We start from the raw sequence: 17370 nt of genomic DNA, 5'->3' as shown, positions 1-17370 counted from the left end.
TTTAATACCTACTCCGAATTTTTCTTTACTTTCCTTTACTGCTTGCTCAATATACAGATTGAATAACATCAGGGAGAGGCTACAACACTGTCTCACTCCCTTCCCAACTACTGCTTCTCTTTCATGTCCCTCGACTCTTATAACTGCCATCTGGTTTCTGTACAAATTGTAAATAGCCTTTCGGTCCCTGTATTTTACCCCTGCCACCTTCAGAATTTGAAAGAGAGTATTCCAGTCAACATTGTCAAAAGCTTTCTCTAAGTCTACAAATGCTAGAAACGTAGGTTTGCCTTTCCTTAATCTTTCTTCTAAGATAAGTTGTAAGGTCAGTATTGCCTCACGTGTTCCAATATTCCTACGGAATCCAAACTGATCTTCCCCGAGGTCGGCTTCTACCAGTTTTTCCATTCGTCTGTAAAGAATTCGCATTAGTATTTTGCAGCTGTGGCTTATTAAACTGATTGTTCGGTAATTTTCACATCTGTCAACGCCTGCTTTCTTTGGGATTCGAATTATTATATTCTTCTTGAAGTCTGAGGGTATTTCGCCTTTCCCATACATCTTGCTCACCAGGTGGTAGAGTTTGGTCAGGACTGGCTTTCCCAAGGCCGTCAGTAGATCTAATGGAATGTTGTCTACTCCCTGGGCCTTGTTTCGACTCAGGCCTTTCAGTGCTCTGTCAAACTCTTCACACAGTATCGTATCTCCCATTTCATCTTCATCTACATCCTCTTCCATTTCCATAATATTGCCCTCAAGTACATAGACCCTCTATATACTCCTTCCCCTTTCTGCTTTCCCTTCTTTACTTGGAACTGTATTTCCATCTGAACTCTTGATATTCACGCAAGTGGTTCTCTTTTTTCCAAAGGTCTCTTTAATTTTCCTGTAGGCAGTGTCTATCTTACCCATAGTGAGATAAGCCTCTACATCCTTACATTTACCTTCTAGCCATCCCTGCTTAGCCATTTTGCAGTTCCTGTCGATCTCATTTTTGAGACGTTTGTATTCCTTTTTGCCTGCTTCATTTACTGCATTTTTATATTTTCTCCTTTCATCAATTAATTTCAATATTTTTTCAGTTACCCATGGATTTCTACTAGCCCTCGTCTTTTTACCTACTTGATTCTCTGCTGCCTTCACTACTTCATCCCTCAGAGCTACCCATTCTTCATCTATTGTACGTCTTTCCCCCATTCCTGTCAATTGTTCCCTTATGCTCTCCCAGAAACTCTCTACAACCTCTGGTTTAGTCAGTTTATCCAGGTCCCATCTCCTTAAATTCCCACCTTTTTGCAGTTTCTTCAGTTTTAATCTACAGTTCATAACCAATAGATTGTGGTCAGAGTCCACACCTGCCCCTGGAAACGTCTTACAATTTAATACCTGGTTCCTAAATCTCTGTCTTACCATTACATAATCTATCTGATACCTTCTAGTATCTCCAGGATTCTTCCACGTATACAACCTTCTTTCATGATTCTTGAACAAAGTGTTAGCTATGATTAAGTTATGCTCTGTGCAAAACTCTACCAGACGGCTTCCTCTTTCATTTCTTTCCTCCAATCCATATTCACCTACTACATTTCATTCTCTCCCTTTTCCTACTCTCGAATTCCAGTCACCCATGACTATTAAATTTTCGTCTTCCTTCACTACCTGAATAATTTCTTTTATCTCACCATACATTTCTTCAATTTCTTCGTCATCTGCAGAGCTAGTTGGCATATAAACTTGTACTACTGTAGTAGGCGTGGGCTTCGTGTCTATCTTGGCCACACGGCGTGTGACGAGGGCCTCCCGTCGGGTAGACCGCTCGCCTGGTGCTAGTCTTTCGATTTGACGCCACTTCGGCGACTTGCGCGTCGATGGGGATGAAATGATGATGACTAGGACAACAACACCCAGTCCCTGAGCGGAGAAAATCTCCGACCCAGCCGGGAATCGAACCCAGCCCTTAGGATTGACAGTCAGTCGCGCTGACCACTCAGCTACCGGGGGCGGACATCTTGGCCACAATAATGCGTTCACTATGCTGTTTGTAGTAGCTTACCCGCACTCCTATTTTTTTTATTCATTATTAAACCTACTCCTGTATTACCCCTATTTGATTTTGTATTTATAACCCTGTATTCACCTGACCAAAAGTCTTGTTCCTCCTGCCACCGAACTTCACTAATTCCCACTATATCTAACTTTAATCTCTCCATTTCCCTTTTTAAATTTTCTAACCTACCTGCCCGATTAAGGGATCTGACATTCCATGCTCCGATCCGTAGAACATCAGTTTTCTTTTTCCTGATAATGACGTCCTCTTGAGTAGTCCCCACCCGGAGATCCGAATGGGGGACTGTTTTACCTCCGAAATATTGTACCCAAGAGGATGCCATCATCATTTAACCATACAGTAAAGCTGCATGCCCTCGGGGAAAAATTACGGCTGTAGTTTCCCAGCCGGCCGCCGTGGCCATGCGGTTCTAGGCGCTTCAGTCCGGAACTGCGAGACTGCTACAGTCGCAGGTTCGAATCCTGCCTCGGGCATGGATGTGTGTGATGTCCTTAGGTTAGTTAGATTTAAGTAGTTCTAAGTTCTAGGGGACTGATGACCTCAGATGTTAAGTCCCATAGTGCTCAGAGCTATTTGAACCATTTTTTGTAGTTTCCCCTTTCTTTCAGCTGTTCACAGTACCAGCACAGCAAGGCCGTTTTGGTTAGTGTTACAAGGCCAGGTCAGTCAATCATCCAGACTGTTGCCCCTGCAACTACTGAAAAGGCTGCTGCCCTCTTCAGGAACCACACATTTGTCTGGCCCCTCAACAGATACCCCTCCATTGTGGTTGCACCTTCGGTACAGCCATCTGTATCACTGAGGCACGCAAGCCTCCCCACCAATGGTAAGGTCCATGGTTATTTTCACTTAACCCTTCTTCTTTTCCCCTTTCAGCTGATTAACCTCTGCTTATTTCCACCCGTCTCTCTGATAATCTGTGAAAACAATCTATGTTGGCAAACTGTATGTAATAAGCTGTTGCTCATTATTCAGAATTTGAACTTGCTCTTCAGAGCCCCGCAGCACTACCACCAAAATAACTCTGCTGACCCAGCCATATGTGCTCACATTCATTCCGAAATTATAGACCATACTAGATTATTGCTATTCCTGAAATCTTCCATCTTTGACAGAGTCTCTAAATGTAGACTTCCTGAGATATAATGCTACCTGCATCGATGATACGCGCCATACATAACCCTGGACCATGTTTAATAGTGGGTACCTCAGGGAGCCCACACGTTCATGGTTAGATGTGTGAAAAACTCTGAATACTTGAACTGGAGGTTGATGGCTGCTCTGAGAACGCTTCAGCAACCACCACACAGCACAGTTGTGGAACATTATGTGTCACAGGGAACAGAGATCTTGGCTTAACTGCCTGAATCATAGAAATGAAAATTTTAATCTCAAAGGGTGGCATGTATAAATGGAGTTACTGAAAAACCGTGTTTAACAGGCAGCATTCTAGACACCAGACACACCACATTTGTATTAGGCTTGTCCAAATTATATGAGACCATGTTTGGGTCAACGTGTTTTTCCATAGTTTTCCAGGATTAAGATAGATCATAACTCTCAAAATCAAAAATTCTTTATGGAGTTGGATAGACCACTGGTTGAAATTTCATTTTCCTCTGCCAATAGTAACAGAGCACATTTTTATTAAAATGTATTTACACTGCCTGACAAACAAAGCACCCGGAGTGGAAGGAGGAACTGAAACGAAACTTCAGTGGTTAAGAGAATATGTGATGTTATTTCAGTGATTATAAACTTGAGTCAAATTTACAAAGAACTTGACAGTATGAGCCCATTTATCAATATGACATTGCACTCCCTCTGGCCTACATAAATGCACTGATTCAGTTGTGGGGTGTATCAGAAAGGCACTGTATCCTCTCCTGCAACTGGTGTAACGGGTCCTTGATGTTCTGGACATTGGATATTTACTCCAGGATGGAGCTGGCATCTGAGCTGGTCACACACATATTCTGTCAGCAACCATGGGAGAACATCAACATCATGCAGACAGTTCATAGAGGCATATGCTATGTGTAGATGAGTGTTGTCCTGTTGAAAAATGTCAGTGTGATACTGTCACATGAGAGGTAGCACATGAGGCTGCAGGATGTCTGTGATGTGCCACTGAGGTATCAGAATTCCCTCAGTCACTACCAGTCATGACCTGAAGTCATACCTGATGGCTCCTCACACTATGATCCTAGGAGTAACACCCTGTGCATATCCGAATTATTCAAAGAATAGGACTTCTTCCCAGGTCGCCACCATAACAGTTGACAAGGGTCATCCTTGGCAGTGCAGAACCATGATTTACCACCGAACACAATGCAACACCTTTCATCAGCAGTCCACGCTTACACAATCCTGCAAGGAGTTCATATTTGATCTTGGATGGCAGGTGACGATTTGAAGGGACTATGATGTGCTTCGTGCACAATATGGCCATCCTCCCTTCTGATGGTCAGATGTGGTAGACTGGCATCTTGGCGATGAGTACACCATCTCTCACAGTCCCATCCAGTCCAACATCGGACCACTGTCACATCTGAATGCTCCACACACCTAGATACTGCTTGATTCGACCAGCCAGACAAATGGAGAACCACAATGAAACCTCTTACAAACTTTGTTAGGTGCCAATAATTCTGTCCCACACAAGTTTGCGGCATCTCCATGTCCGATCACTCAACCTCTGGCAACATTACACATGAACAACACTCATTTATTGTTCAAATGAGTGTGAAATCTTATGGGACTTAACTGCTAAGGTCATCAGTCCCTAAGCTTACACACTACTTAACCTAAATTATCCTAAGGACAAACACACACTCCCATGCCCGAGGGAGGACTCGAACCTCCACTGGTACCAGCCGCACAGTCCATGACTGCAGCGCCCAAAGCCGCTCGGCTAATCCCGCGCAGCACTCATTTATTCTCACGGTCATTCTACCTGCCATATTGTTACTCATGGTTTTTTGTTGTTTACGTCATTCTTCCTGTTCTTCTACAAGACGTAATTAACAAAAACCGTGAGTAACGATAAGAATTAATACTGTTTATAGTAGTAAGTGAATGCGTGCGTATTGCTCATGATCATAGCAAACAATGTTCGAAGAGAAAAAATCATATTGTTACAGTAACCACTGAAGATGCTTTGGAATAAAGTGAAATGCGTTTGGTCTTAATAAGACTTTCATTGATTTATTGATTGATTTATTGATCCATCTTTAAGCACTTTTGATGCAATTGATGTCGTCATTTTACATACATTATATGATTACAAAATAAGTCATACATTTTTAACATTCTGAATGAGTAAATATGTTTTATACTGCACATTTTTAATAGTCATTAAACATAAATGTGTCGTGCAGAATGACAAAAGGAGATACTGTATGTGTAACACAATACACATGCTAAGAAAAAACATTTTAACAAATATAAATGAGACAGGCTTAATACATGTTAACCATTGGGGAAAATGCATTATGTAAATAAAGCACAACAGCATGGTAAAATAACATTTTCAGAAGAACTTATGTAATAGGGTGGTCATGTCACACAGCAGTTAACTATTGAGTCAAAATACATTATGTAAATAAAGCACAACCGCATGATACAATAACATTTTCAGAAGTGCTCATGTAATATGGTGGTCATGTCATACAGCAGTTTTAATAGATTAGATCATCTTTATTTCATACTTTAAATTCTTCTATTTTATAGAATGATTTTTGTCCAAGCCACCTGGAAAAGACAGTACTCAACATAAACAACTTTTATGTCTGCCACTGCAGGAAAAAGAGGTCGAAAAACAAAAAAGACAACATGTAGGCCAGCAGTAGTCAACATTTTTACCTACCATCCATATTTGCTTTTCTGTTAGCACTTAAATTTTCTTGCTGTCCACTTTTTCCTCAATAATGGTGATTTATGAAGCAACAAAGTAATTTTAACTCACAAAGCTTATGAAGCAGAGTTACAAGTTAAAGCATATAACAATTATTAGTTCCCAAATACTTTACGTCATAATTTCATGAAAATCCAGTGCAATTGTTTTTAGAACCTCTACTGCCTACGGTCTACTATCAAAGCTGGAACGCCCACTAGTGAGCGGTGGGGCCATGGGTGACCAGAAGTCCAGTTAATCCGGACATGTCCTGCTTTTTAGCTCTTTGTCCGGGCGGATTTTTACAGTGTTTGGCTTTTTCGCAAAGTTGAGCGTAATACAGTTAAATTTACAATTCATCACGTTCTGTTGCTCTTTTCTTAAATACTTTAACTATTGGGACAGCCTTCATGATAAACACGCACGAAGGCGGCGTTAGTAGGTGGCACCAGGATCGTCGATGTTGTCGTTGATCGATTTATAAGCGAATGCAAATATCGATTATTTAAAATTTTCGTTTCGCATCTTCGCTTTGTATTGGGTTGGCTTCCTGTAGTGCACGTGTGATTTGTGAGTGTAATTTTTAACCGAGTGAGTTACGTAAAATATTTGGCTATGCCTAAACAAAAGTGCACATTTTCTGATGTCCTTTCCTGCAAATATCCAACTTTCAAGAAAGGGAGAAATGAATTTGAAGCGGAATGTAAGATATGTGGAGTTGGAACGTACTTCTTAGTGAGTGGCCAATAAAGGTAAGAAATAACTCGACAGATTAACTGACATGGTTTTATTTCATTGTTTCATAGTCATTCAATTTATTTGTATTCGGAAGGTTAAAGTGCAGTTTACATGTCGTCACCTGGTGCTTGAATTGTAGATGTTGGTAGCGGTGCGTGAAATGAAAGGAGGTGAATGGTCTTACGTTTTTCGCTTTGTAGGCAATTCCGTTTTGTTGACATAATAAATCAATTGACGCCACACTGTCGCCACAATCAATGTTTTTAATTTTTTATATTGCTCAGTTAACCACCACCTGACCATCAGTAACAATTAACTACTAGTTTTACCGGTAATTCCGGGCAGTCATGTGACTTGCACAAAGCTGACGGGTGGTATCCTCATCTGCAGTTGATCCGCTTGATCTGTTCTCTTTTTTCTTCCTTTGCCTTCCTTTTTGGAGCTGTTTGTTCTCCTTTTTAAACAATTGCATCTGATTACTCTATGGCTATGGGGACCAGACTGGCTGACTACCATGCGATGAAACAGCATTCGAGCTCAAGTGTTGGTATACCTTAGCTCTACGGTATCTCGACCAAACATCAAAGGGTACTGGGTGCAATATCGATACATGACCGCATATAGGCGCCAATGTTTGTTTTGGTTGTCATTTCGAGACACAATTTTGTATCTCGCTTGTTCTTCCAGGGTGGATTTTTAAAATCACAATGACAAGGAGCAGTGGAATAACATACAAGTTGAATTTTTGAGTCTTTACCAGCAACAAATACAGTTGTTGAATCCCGCTACGAGGAACCACAAAAATCGCAATGCCACTGCAGATGCATGGCAACGCAGTCAGCAAAAATTCAGTATGTATTGCATAACAACGGAATTAAAAAAAGAAAAGTCTTTCAATTGTCAGCTTATCGTTTTGTCAGAAGAGAACAAGAGATTCAGTTAGTGTAGGTGCATTAAGTCACGAAGTATATCGTAGAATATGGTTAGTCTACGATCTTATACTTTACTTAAACCTTGGTGATTTGAAAATGCGAACTGTTAGAGCCAACCACTCTCTTCTACTTTTTCTTTTCTTCTCTTTTTCTTAAGTGGGAAAGTGTAATTATTCACTCTCAAGCGCACAAATGCACAGACCGCGATGTGTGCGTCAGATCTGTTTACGTTGACTCTAGACGAGTTCAAGTGACTGTTACTTTGAATGTGCTGGCACTGTCCCATAAATATTGGCCAAGATTGGCACAAATGTGTGGAGGAATGATGAAGTGCACTGCAGCCCTTTTGTTGCGTGCTGATGTTGGCAATTCGTTATCGTTGTTCGTAGCCATAGAGTTTCCGTAGCCAATCAGATGACAGTATAGGTGGACAACGAGAATCGCTGAATGTAATGACGTGTTTGGGCGGAACATACGAATTAATTACTTCTGTTTCCGATATGGAGAGCGCAAGATTGACGATTATTTATCTGGCTTTTATGGATTGTAAGGTTGGTTACTCTTTCTCGTATTTATTTCTTGTATATGACAGGATATCTCAGGAGACATTGTCCAGACTAGAATACAAAGTCGAGCGATTTATGTATCTGGACAGTGTCTGTAGATAATCGAGCGATTTTGTATGTAGACAATTGAGAGACATATTTTGTCTGTATACACGTTTTGCAACAAAATTGCATCACTTGTGATTCCTGTTTGAAATGGGAGACATTAGACTATATTGCACAACATTTCGCAGTGTGGACGTGTTGGTAGAAATGGCCTCCAGTTATTCTCTTTGCGACGAGGAAAAGCTACGTTACTTTTTTTATCATTTTTGTTTTTCTTATTGTTAAATATCACTTATCTAGATGTGGCCAACGGAGAAATTGTTGCAGCTGAATGAAGATCTTCACGCAGCATCATGATTGTGGGCAGTTAGTAATTCCGAATATAAAAATCGCAACAAGAAAAACTTGGCTATAGAAGAGCCGTCAAAAAATAGTAAGTATCAGCGAGTGATGTTGAAAAAAAAAATGCTGTCTTCTACTTTCAAAATCAAAAGTAAATTGCAGCCGGAACGAGGCCCATCCACAAACAGTTCAGGTTTCCACGAACGTTTCCTCTTTCGATTTCTTTAACTGTTATCATCACTACACAAGCCACGAACCCAAAAGAATCAATCCCATTTAGCAAATATTGAGGAACAAGGCATTCAAGTGTGTACACGCGACAAGTATCTAGTCAAGCGACATGTTTATAGACAGTCCCTCAATAATGTCTACAGACAATCGCTCGGTATTGTATACAAATGTGTACTTGTCTTTAAGATATTGTTTCTTATTCTGAAATTATAGTTTGATTGTGAGTTTAAGCCAACAAATGTGACTGGAGGAACAATGGCTGTGGAGACGGGGCGATCTGTAGCGTGTAACCTGATGGTAGTTTCAAACACTTTCTGCGGTATTTTCAGAATGTCCCGATTTCCGAGGTGGTGGTTAGGCAGGAACCTAAGAGCACTGTTTAAATTTTTACAGAATGTTCTGTTTTATACGACAGCATTCTCCATAATATATTCCATTATGACGCCACATGATTTCATACACAAAAAATCGTGACGAAGTGTATCGTATGCTAATTCCCACTTGTTTCGCCACCTTGTTTAAGTACCCAACTCATAATTCTTCGTGTTCACTTTAAATCTTTTACCGCGTAAACAGTTACCAATTACTACACGCAACGGAAAAGCCGCGGTACACTGTAAGTGCACCTCTACTACGTTCACTATTGCGTTGTTAGAACTTCTTTAGTTCTACTAGGCAGTTATTTGCATTTTTTAGCATCGTTTGCTCCACTTTACACACCCCAGAATCATTTTTTTGGTCAACATTTTGTCACGTAGATTCACATCAATAATATGTTTCGTTGTTGCTCTTGGCTTAATAATATCTGCTGCATATGATGTACTGTGTTCTTTTAGAAGTCTTGTCACGTTTTTTCCGCGGCTGTCCGTTAAAAATAACACACTTCATTCGTATTTGTGTATTGTACGTTTTTATTGTCATTTCCTTCAATATTAGTTGTATTATTACGTGCACTATATGGTACCGAAGCACAGTTTCTCAGCGTCACTGTTTTTCCTAATACTGAATTTAGACCGTATTTTACGCTTCTTTCGACACGGTTGGCCTAAAAGTTCATTTTCAGTTATCGGTTCAATCTCTTTACTTTGAAGATTTTTCATATCACTACTCAGTGCCCTGATGATTAAGTGAAGGCTAGACATGCACTCATTTATCTTCACGATTTCGTTCGCACAATTTGCACACACTTTACTTTCACCTTCATTATTTCGTTTTTCTCAGGGACACGATTCACTTGAATAGACAATGCTGCCGTCACATTTTACAACATAAGATATGTGTAATACCTTGCCTTCCCCCTCACTATCATTTGTAAGTAGTTGCTGTGATAATGTATATACCAGCTCTCTAATGCCACTAAATGAATAAGCTCTAATATAGCTTGTATCACAACCTCCCTATACATTCCTTCTTAGATGCACACAATGTCCCATTACCATCCGCCTCAAGGCTAATGTTGTTGACAGCCTTATGTTTTTAGAAGTTCTGGTACTTCTGAGTGTTGATCAGAGCACACATTTCAACATTGTTACAGTGTTGGTCTCATACATAAATACCAGTATCTCAGTATACTCTACAAGCCTCAGTGGGAAGTGATCAATGATTTTAGCTTTAATGTCAACTTTTCAATCTGGATACATCTATCAGATTGGGCACATGTCCAAACGGAAGCACCAAAATGAATGCTCAGGGAGGTTAGGTGAATGTTGTATTGTCAATTCTCTGCATTTGAATATCACAACATCACTTAGGAACAACTGGATCACATCACAAATGTGATCCACCATGCCACTGATTCATCTATTTCACAATTGTGAGACCAAAAACTAATATTACCTGTTCTCTAGTGAAATGAGGAGTGATACTCAGCAATCAGGGACAGATTTGTGACTGCAGAGGCTCAAATGGTGAGTAACTGTGGAGAACCTCGGAACACTTCAGTTGATAATGATAAAGGCGTGACAGGTTATTAAAGAGAGCAAGAAAATATTGCAGAACATGTTCCTGGACTAAATCAGATATTCCAATAGCTCATTGCACATATAGGCAGCCATCAGAAGGATTTCCAGAAACCACTGTTGCCCACTTTTAGTAGCTGTACTGAAAGAGCAATTATTTGGAAGTGGATTTTAACATGTTGCATGATAACTGTTTCATGTAGGTTTTTTCTTTCTTCCCCCCACCTCCCCCCCCCCCCCCATAAGCCAGACATAAATTCCTTAAGTGATCATTTTAAACTTCGCTCTTGTAATTCAAGAATGTTTTAGAACAGTGACCTATTTACAGTTATAACAGTTTGAGTGATAGAGTGAGTGTGCAGACGACTAAAAGTGAAAATAGAAGGGAGGGAGTTTTCACCACATTGATCTCAAAATATGTTAATAATGTCGCTAATCACCTCACTGATGAATGTCCTACCAGAATGCATACACATGCACACCCAGTTCAGTAACCTCTCTTCCTTTTCCACAGCAGTTCCTCCAGCCTGCTGTCAACAAGAGGGACTTTCTCCTGTTAACCCCTCTAAGGGCACTGCTACTCTCCACCTTATGATTTGTAGGCAGTTAATAATGCTTGACCATTTATGGAGATCATTCAACTCTATGAGGCCATATACCTACCATTATCCATAAATTAAGCCCACCAGCAAATGTAATCATAAGGGAAGGGAGGAGAGGAGAAGAATGGGCACTTGCATCTCTTGGAATTAACAGCATAAGCTTTTCATTCAGCACAGAACTCTAATGAATTATTAATATGGTTTTGATTCTGCTAAAACTCATGTTTAGTGTGCTCTGGTATTCCATGGACAAGGGCCGTGGGATATCCTGTAGCCTAAGCAATACCTAAATAAGTTAGGATTGTTTAGTTATAACACAGTTCACAGAAAATAGTCCCATTGCCCATGTTGTAGGTTTCGGTACACACATGTATTGAAGAAATGTATGAGTTTTTGCAAAATGGTGCGAAGTAGAGTTTTAGATTTTTTCTCTGTTGCTTCCTCACACCTGCCTTTGTCAAGTTGCAGCAAAGGACTAGTCCAAAACCGGAACATTGCAAATTCCACAGAAAAACATTTAAACACTTCCCAAAAGGGCATTGCCCTACCCTCACCATCTTCTTCTTAGATGCCCCCCCCCCCTCCCCCTCCGGCACACATGCACACAAAGTTGAATGTAATTGTCTCTCAGCATATTCTCCACTTCTCAATTATCTGTCAGTTGGATGGGGACATCCTTTTGTGAGCACTGACTGATGGGATGATCGCCAATGTTTGTATGGTATTTCACATTGTGCCGCCTGGTCTGCCGTATCTCCACAGCGGACTGCATCTTGAAATAGCTGTACGAGGTGTGTTCCATAAGTAATTTAACACTTTTTTTTAGCCTGTTTTGGTTAAAAAAATGTGAAATTACTCATTTGAGGTGACCAACGGATCACAGTTAAACACTTCGCTGCACAATTGGCCTCACACAAGTATGCACACCCAAGAGGAGCTCACAAAACTTCATTGGACTGTTCTTCCTCATCCACTCTACAGCCCAGATCTTGTACCTTCTGACTTTCATCTGTCTGCAAAGATGCACTCCGCAGGAAGCAGTACATGGTTGATGGGAAGGTTATTGATGCAGCAAGGGGTTGGCTATGGTGTCGACCAGTAGAGTTGTAACTTTTGGATGTACAGACTCTCTCAGTGAGGTGGTGAAGGCCATCCCATGACACAGAGATTAGGGCACTGCAGCCAAAAGAGTGAGGAATAATATTTTGTATTGGAATTCTGAATAAAACCAACCTGCTTTTTTTTAAAAAAAAAAAAGAAAGAAAGAAAGAACAGATGTGCTTCATTACTTATTGAATGCCCCTTGTAGAATGGCCATCACACGTTGACATTGATCCTTGGTTGAGCACGGACCTTTTGGCAGCTGGATAATAGAGGCCTCTGGTGGCTACTTGGTACTGCTAGAATAGCTTCCTCCTCTATCAGTGGCACATAGTTGACCATCCTGGACTGGTTTGGCCATCCTCAGTGCACATACCCTTCAGGGTGAGTTCCAGTTGTTCATGACAGTTGGTTACCCAGAGCTCTCCTTGTCCATTTGTGATGATTATAATTGCTGCTAGTGTATAGATTTGTTTTGTGAGGCTGAATTGGATTTTCATACTGAACTAGGAGTTCCTTGTTACATTGATCATCCAGACTGGTATTTGAGCAAATCTTGTTGATTATGGTGGGCTAAGTACATCTTCGATGGTAAACAATTGCCAGAACAGTTGTATTGCATGAAATTGTTGGAGTAACTTTGCAGTCTTGTGCTCCAATCTTCTACAGTCAGCTTGCAGAAGTCCCATCCAAGGACAACTTTATGTCTGTATTATTGTAAAATAAAAAATTTAAAGGGCTGTGTTCTGTCATTGATAGTTAGTCTCACAACTCAGATTCCTGTTAGCTTGAGATATTTTCTGTTTGCAACATTCAGCACAATTTCTTTTGAATTTTGGAATGTAATCTTGTTCATATGGCTACAAGAAATATCTGATATCACAGAAAATGATGTCCCAGAATTGACTAGTGGACGGGTTGCTCATCGCTGATGACATCAGTCTTATTTACTGATATCTTTGCAACTGTCATCCAGGGAGGATTTTCATCTGCTATGGTGCCTACTCCATAGATGGACACCATGTTAGGTTTTTTTTTTTTTTTTTTTTTTTTTTTTTTTTTTTTTTTTTTTTTTTTTTTTCTCTCCGGTGAAGGGCTGCAAGGCTGCAATATCTGTATGATGACAGGGAATGGCTGCGGTACAGGGACAGCAGTACATTGGAGAGCAGTATAGTGACATTCTTCATTCCACTAGTCAGTTGTAGTCTTCTGGTGTTGCCTGACATGGATATAACTGCCCTTTGTTTGATATCTTGTGGCATGACAGTCGTCAAACATGTGTCTTGTTTCTTTACAGTAGCATATGAACATACAGTAGCCTATATCTATTTGCTGTATTAGTGATGCAAGGTCCTAATGATCTCCAGCGACTGCCACCAGCGCAACATTTGAAAATTTGTCTAGCATCTTGTGATGTAGTTTGTTCTGGTGTACTGCCTGGTGGGCTGTCACAACCTGATGAAGTCCTCTCTGTTTATGACATACTCCAAAAGCAGCTCTTGATATGTGTCCTTTGTCACACTCTTTATTTGGTGTGAAACTTTGTTGACATCCACCATATTTAAGTTCACAGTATGATACAGCACCAAAACATTCTGTGTATGTGACTGCGTCACCTCCGCCTGGTGTTGAACTCTGTTTTTCAGTTGTTCTTCAACTATATGGACATGCTACTGATTGTCACCAGATGTTTTCTTAAAATGCCGCTAAAATTTCTTCCTGCTCTTTAGCGTTTGCTCTTTGCTCTTGAAACACTGCCAGGCTGTACTGTCCAAGTAAAAGTAGGCACTGGCAGGAAACACCATGCCATCCCACCTGTTGTATTTAGCAACAGAGTTGAATACTTATAGCCATTCTGTTGCATCCTGGTCAGCATCTCCCAAAAACACTCCTATGTGCCAGATATGCATATGTCTCACCAATTTATTTGTATCCATTTTTCTTTTGATAATCCAAACTGTAGGAGAAATATTTTGTTTGTATTTGGATTCCCACCCATGAAGGTAATGACTTTTGCAGGCAATGTCAGAGATTCTCTGCATCTCCAGCATACTATTAAACTGTGTCTCATACAACTCATAAGCAAGTACCACAATGAGAGCAAGGTCATTAACTAGAACTAACACTTCACACTGAAGGCATGTTTATTAAGCACACATGAAAATAAAGATGAGATGAACTGCCTGCTTCAGCAGTGTGTGCTTCTGTTTATACATACATAGAATATTCTAGCAAATTGCAATATTTGAAAAAAAAGGGAAGTCCTAGAAATTAGAAATGTTAAATCATAAAGAACTTCAGGAGGTGGGTACTGAACTAGTGACCTATATGTTGCCAGCCAGTGACTGTAACCACTATGCCATGGCATACAATGCAGAGCATATGGTAGTAGTTTTCATATCAGTTCACTCTTTTCCTCTTTTGACTGTCCTGTGTCAGTGTGCATTAGGTCTCTTCATGAAATGAAATGATCATATGGCATTGATAGCCAGGAGTCCCCACCAGGGGAAGTTCGGCCACTGAGTTGCAAGTTTTTTCTGTTGACACAACAGTGGGCTACTTGCGTGTTAATGATTATCAAATGATGATGTGGACAACATAACATCCAGTCCCAAGGGGAGAAAATCTCTGATCCTTCCGGGATAGAACCCAGGGCTGCTGCATGGTAGAAGTGCTGTATCATCGATAGGCACACAAACAAAAGGTTTGGAGCTTGGCTAACTTTCAGAATGAACTTCCTTTTTCTAGGTGTAGGAAAACACACACACACACGCATACGCCTGTCTCCGTACATTGTGCTCAGTCGACTACCAGCTCTTTACTGGTCCACGGGCGGCCAGTGTGGCCGAGCAGTTCTAGGCGCTACAGTCTGGAACCGCGCTACCGCTACAGTCACAGGTTCAAATCCTGCCTCGGGCATGGTTTAAGTAGTTCTAAGTTCTAGGGGACTAATGACCTAAGAAGTTAAGTCCCATAGTGTTCAGAGCCACTTTTGAACTGGTCCACGGTGAGTGTACTGGGCTGAGGTGGAGGTGTAGTGTGGGGCCTCAGTTGACTGCCAGCTCATTTCCCTACATTGTGCTCAGTCGACTGCCAGCTCGGCTAGCCCCCCAGATGGTTCCCTACTCTCTCAAGAGCCACTAGACACCTCCCTCTAACCCCATCCTCTCTCCATGTCTCTCCCTACCCCACCTTACACCCCCATCTCACCCCAGTATGCTCACTGTGGTCCAGTAAAGAGCTGACAGTTGACTGAGCACAATGTAGGTAGACAGGCATGTGCATGTGAGTGAGTGTATTTGTGTGTTTGTGTGCATGTTTTTTCTACAGCCAGAAAGAGTGAATGTATTCCAAAAGCTAGCCAAGCTGTGTACCTTTTGTTTGTGAGCCTATCGACGACACAGCACTTCTGCCTTTTGGTGAGTTGTCTCCTTTATCCCTAAATAACTTGTGCAGTACTTCAGTATTCATGATGTTTGTTGTAAGGGAACATAGATTTATTCACTAATAGTGCCCAATTTTAAATACTTCACTAACTTTAAAGTATCTGCAATGCACTGAAGATCTTAATATGTGTATGAGAAAGACTCATTTTTATAAATGACCCGTTCTCTCTTTAACAATCAAGAAAACATTTTTGGAAACACTTTGCGTTCTGTTATTGCTAAGAATACATTTATAAGTTCTCCATGGAGGGAACTGGATAGGTGCTTGGCCATGACCTAGTTGGAATCATCCTGGGATTTGCCTGAAGCGATGTAAGAGAACCGTGGAAAACCTAAATCTGGATGGCTCAGAAGAGCATGACTTTCCATCGTCCCATATCTGAGGTGAGTGCCTTGGTTGGATGTAGACAACAAATATCTGTTCAGCAGATGTCTGTACCTGGGAAAGGATGAACTTCAACCAGAGAATCTGTTTCTGAAGACATTGTTATGAACCTTATGGCAGCATTTTGTAGAAGTGGAAAAAATGTGATAACAGTTAACTTGTTCACATATTTACAACTGCCTAACATATAGAAGAGTAATGGGACAATCCCAACGGTCACAGTGAACTATTCAAGAAGAGAAATAGCAACATGGGTAAGAATGTCAAAAGCATCCATATATGAAATGACTCTGATGATTTATGAAGATACAACCTTGTCCATCTATCAAGGGAAGAAAAATGGAAATGCTCTTGTTCTCAGAGTCCATATAAAGATCTATAGTCTGCAAACTACTGTGAAGTTTGTGGCAGAGGGTACATCCTGCTGTATCAGTTATTAGGGTTTTTTCCTCCATTCATGTTTGTAGTGCAGGTAGACTGACTGTTTAAATGCCTCCATGCATGCTGTAATCTGACCTTGTCCTCACAATCCCAATGAGAGTGATATGTAGGGGGTTGTAGTTTGTTCCTAGAGCTATCATTTAAAACCAGTGTTTGTAACTTTGCAAGTAGGCTGTCTTGGGATAGTTCACAGCTGCCTTCAAGAGTCTGCTAGTTCAGTTTCTTCAGCGTTTCTGTGACACTCATCCACGCATCAAACCCCATGCACTTGAGCAATATTCTTGGATGTGTCACACAAGTGGCTTGTAAGCAATCTTCTTTGTAGACTGATTGCATATCCTCAATATTCTATCAATAAACGAAAGCCTGCCACCTTTTTTTACCAAAAACTGAGTGTATGTGATCATTTCATTTCATATCCCTACAAAGTCTTACACCCAGGTATTTTCATGAGTTGACCAATTCCAACAGTGACTCATTGATTGTATAGTCATAGGATACTTTGCTTTTTCGTTTTGTGAAGTGCACAATTTTACATTTGTGAACATTTAAAGCAAGTTGTCAATCTTTGCACCACTTTGAAATCAATCTTTGCACCATTTTGAAATCTCATCAAGATC

The 17370-nt window shown here is 40.7% G+C and overlaps 1 protein-coding gene across 1 annotated transcript in view; it reads left to right on the top strand.

The window, feature by feature from the left end:
* Window positions 1–17370, top strand: part of LOC126249350 (nose resistant to fluoxetine protein 6-like) — a 223826-nt gene that overhangs the window by 29715 nt on the left and 176741 nt on the right. The gene's annotated exons all lie outside the window — the stretch shown is intronic.

Source organism: Schistocerca nitens, chromosome 3, assembly GCF_023898315.1.
Source record: "Schistocerca nitens isolate TAMUIC-IGC-003100 chromosome 3, iqSchNite1.1, whole genome shotgun sequence".
Taxonomy (NCBI): Eukaryota; Metazoa; Arthropoda; class Insecta; order Orthoptera; family Acrididae; genus Schistocerca; species Schistocerca nitens.
Note: the sequence above shows the minus strand (reverse complement) of the source record. Positions and strands in the feature narration are given on the sequence as shown.